Source organism: Hibiscus syriacus, unplaced genomic scaffold (genome assembly GCF_006381635.1).
Source record: "Hibiscus syriacus cultivar Baekdansim isolate YM2019G1 unplaced genomic scaffold, ASM638163v2 tig00110865_pilon, whole genome shotgun sequence".
Lineage (NCBI taxonomy): Eukaryota > Viridiplantae > Streptophyta > Magnoliopsida > Malvales > Malvaceae > Hibiscus > Hibiscus syriacus.
The window spans coordinates 3203334-3207934 of NW_024062894.1; the positions used below are offsets into that span (position 1 = coordinate 3203334).

At 28.3% G+C, this 4601-nt stretch overlaps 1 non-coding gene across 1 annotated transcript; it reads left to right on the top strand.

The window, feature by feature from the left end:
• Positions 1–2574: 2574 nt before the first annotated feature.
• Positions 2575–2769, top strand: LOC120144017. Its single transcript, XR_005518003.1, has one exon. It is a non-coding gene; the product is annotated as a U2 spliceosomal RNA (small nuclear RNA).
• The last annotated feature ends 1832 nt before the right edge of the window (positions 2770–4601 follow it).

A 4601-nucleotide genomic window follows, 5' to 3' on the forward strand; every position in this document is an offset into this window, starting at 1 on the left:
TTAAAACAATTTAGAAGGTAATTATTAAAATCGATAAAAATCAAAGGAATTTGCAAGAAGAGTTCACGGCAAAATAGTTAAAAATTCTTCTTGGGAAAATACCTATGTAGATTTAACAAAATAGTTAAAAATAGTTAAAACAATTTAGAAGGTAGTTATTAAAATAGATAAAAATCAAAGGAATTTGCAAGTTACTCCTTTCTTCAAAATCAATTTACACTTTAAAAATCATATTTTTAATTTAAAAAATATTTATTATTATTTGAAAAATTTATCTCATAATATTTAAAAAATTTCATTTTACACAAATTGTGAAATTAGACCTGATTCTACCGACCTAGATTTTAGGAAGTTACATTCCATCCATTAAATTTGTGCATTAAGAGTCTGTTTGTTTCACAGAAAACGTTTTCCGAAAAATATTTTCTATAAAATGAATTAAATTTTCTGAAAAATAATTTTTGGAAAACGTTTTACAATATTTGGAAGATGTTGTTTAAACCATTTTTTCACTAGTTGATGAAATTTTTAAAAATTATTAATTACAAATATTAAATACAATAAATAATATTATTTATCATAAAACTTAATATTATTCTTTTTAACATATTAAAATAATTTATTTGTTATTGAAATATTATTTTTCTAATTTTATTAATAAAAATATTAATATTGGTATATTTTATTGAATAAAAATATTATAAATTATATTAATTATAAATTAAAGTAATAGTGTTATATTATATTTTAAATATCTTTATTAAAATATTATTAGATTATTATATTAATGTTAAATATATAAATAATATTATTCATTATTAATAATTTAATAATATTATTTCTAAGAAATTAAAAAATAATATAAATTTGATTAATAGTTTATTATATATTATTAATATAAAAATATAATATCTTATATTATTATAATATAATTGATTATTTTATTATAATATTAAAAATCTAATATTATATTATTAGAAATATTAATAAATATATTTTAAATATTTTAATAATTAATATTTTGATTAAAATGATATTAGAATATTTTATTAATATTAAATTCATAAAATAAAATTATTTTGAGTATTTATTCTTTCAAGTATAAAGTTCGAAAAATGACTTACGGAAAATCAGACCGTAAGTCATTCTTCAAAAAACATAAAGGAAATTCTGTTGATTAGGAAATTGTTTTACGTTGACCAACCAGTTTTCCTCCATCCAAACACTGGAAAATGAGGAAAACATTTTCCGAAAAACGTTTTACGTGAAACAAACAGACCCTAAATACCAACTTGCAACCATTGTTTCGAAACTCTTCTTGTAATATTGAAACGCCTAAAACATGTTTGAAAATATAAATCATTGGAGGCACAAAAGTATCGATATTGGCACATGTGTTTTTGGAAACTCACAGACGGGCATCGAAACTCTTGAGTGTTGGGAAAGCCTCTCTTGATGTTCTTGAGCTACTATGCGGTCCTTTTTATATACTCTAAGTGATTTCTAGTCGTTTGGAGAAGTTGGAGGTTGCTTCTAGCCATTTTAAGCATGAAATTCATGATTTAAATACTCAATTGCAACCATAGTTTTGAAACTCTTCTTGGAGAATCGAAACTCCTAAAACATGTTTGAAAATATCAATCGTTGGAGGCCCAGAGTATAGATACTAGAACATGAGCTTTGGAATCTCACATACGGGTATCAAAATCCAACATTGGTTTTCGAAACTCTTAAGAACTATGGAATGGAAGTTCTAAAACTAGTGTAAGTGTTTCGAAACACTTAGGAGAAGTTTTAAAACTTCACACTTAGTTTTGAAATCTAAGGCTCAAGTTTTCACATTTTAGGGTGTTTTTGGCTCTTTAAAAAATTTTAAGTTGGATATTTAAGCCAAAACACAGAGAATTTTTTTTTGACATAATTCTTCTTTACAAAAAAGATTTGAAATTTGCAAAAAATTCGTAGCAAATTTGCAATTTCTACAATATAGTAAGGGGTCGTTCTTATTTGCTTGCTTCTGAAATATATATGAAGTAGATTGTTATTTTTTAGAATGATAAAATCAGTTAATTGATGGGGGAAAAAGATATTAAATACAATATTTTGGTTCAAGTAACTGTAGATTAACATTTTGGTCTAAAATATTCAGTTTTCTAAACATACAGGGACTAAAATGTCCCTTTGAATAATAGGGAGACAAAAAAAAAATTGATGGAGTAAAAGAGCTTCTAATAGAGTTTAACTATTAGTAACTTGAAATGTGTATTAAAACTAATAATATTTTGATGATGTAACAAGTGGGTTTGTAACTAATAATAATTTCATGAATGCAAATATGAAATAACATGTGGTTGAAGTTGTTGATTGTGTAACCATGAAGAGAATGGCATTGGCAGAGATTGATTATCTGCAATGAAACTGCTTTATGCGAAAATCGCCTTTAAAACCAAAGCTGTTTATTTCCAGAAGTAGCTTACAAATGAGATGCTGCATGTAACGTCCCACATGGTTGGGGTACGAAGGGATGCAGCGAGAAGCTGCTTATAAAACCAACGGCCTTGAACATTTGAAAGCATACCTTTTCGGCCTTTTGGCTAAGATCAAGTGTAGTATCTGTTCTTATCAGTTTAATATCTGATACGCGGGCCAATGGTCCACACGATATTAAATTTATTTTTTGAGCGGGAGGGTCCATCATAGTAGCTTGCTACTGGGACTCTCGAGCGTCGCCTTAGTGTTGCACCATTGCTCGGGCCTGGCGCTCCCCACCCAATCCAAAGTTCAATATTTCTATTCCGTTATTTGATTATGAAAACCATGCCTCCTTAGTTATTGTTTAAATTTAATTTCTAAATTATTTCCTTTTTAGTTATTATAGTGTTTAAACCATGTAACTTTCTACGCTCAATATGATTGTCCCCTTAGTTTTAGAATCATTTCTTTAAGTCACCATGATACCTTAAAATTGGGGGTTGAATTATCAAATTTATGTGTCACGAGGGCAGTCCGACCTTGTTACCAACTGTTACATTAGTCACTGGTACAGAATCATTGTTAAAAATCTCATTCGATTCATCACTACAACCAATAAATTTTATCGACAACTCATATCAACACTTTTCATGCCACTATAACAACTAGTGTTGCACATGTATTTAAACCTTCCATGTACCATATCATACCACATATAGGTGCATCAAAAATAGTGGACACAATTTAAAGCAAATGTTGGAAATTTATCGACAAAAGTTCGCGATGCTAATTGTTCAGAAATGACCGATCATACATCTCTAGAACGTACAAACTTTTAATTAATACGAAGAACATCAACAATAATTACACGAGAGCCCATAATAGGGGATTAACCTACTCCTATGTTTCTAAATAAAATAAGGTTTGTGCAAACCCGCACCCGAACCGTACACTTACGGAAACAATGAGCAACTAACAACAACCGCTTCAATGCACGACCGCCACCAACGAATCTTGAGCTTCAAGAACACATCAGAACGCATAAATAACAAAAAAAATTGGCTGGAAGTACAACTTAAATCATGCATAAAAAAAGACTCCAAATTTCACTACAAAACACGACGAATCCACATTTCGTACCGATGATTTCTTAACTTAACTAACACATTTTATACCATCAAGACCGACATCTAAAAGCGGTATTAATATCATCAAGAATTTCTAATCTCAACCCTAAATCACCATATTAAACATATAAAGTTCCTTAATTCTATCGAGACCTAATTTTCAAAATTTCAAGAACAAAACCGCAATATGATACAAAAATAGGTATGAAATCCTTTATACCTATAGCCCACATATTTTACACTTAAACGAAAACAATGTAGTTAAAATTCAATGTTAGTTATGATTTCCTTGAACTAAATTAAATCCAATATATTATTCTTAATTATTAAAATAAGTCATATAAAATAGATATATTTTGTAATTAAAACAAAATTTTAAAAAATGAATTTAACTACATAATCACAAAAAGGAATAATGCTTTTGGAGCTTCAATTTTGGTCCTCGTTTCAAAATATTCCTCAACTTTAAATTCGAAATTCAAAATATTTTAATCCTCTTGAATTTTCCTTTCTAAAATATTTTTCTGAATTAATATTGAAAACACGTTTCCCCCCAAAAATTGATATGTTATTCGATAACTATATTTATATCGATAAGTACCAAGCAAAACCCAAGATGTTTCAAGTTTTTATATGTAAGTTCGATGTTTCGATATACTTGAGTATGTAAAAGAATTGTGTAGAATTGATATATAGGAGTTATGTTGTGATTTTGTATGCATTTTTATGTTAAAAGTGTAGATGGTTTGATTTATGGTGTTTGAATGTGTCGATAGTAGTTTTCGTCCGAGTGACGTTTATATACGTTTACATATATAATATTATATTATTAATATTATTATTTACAAAGCCCGAAGGGCCGGTTACAAAGTAAGACACGCATACCCAAGTTACAAGCTTTGTTAAAACCCAACTCAGGCTAGGTCCAGATTTGGGTTACAATTGATTCAGGCCCAATTTCAGTAGGCCTGCGAGAAGCCCATCAGTAGGTAGGGTTTCTTC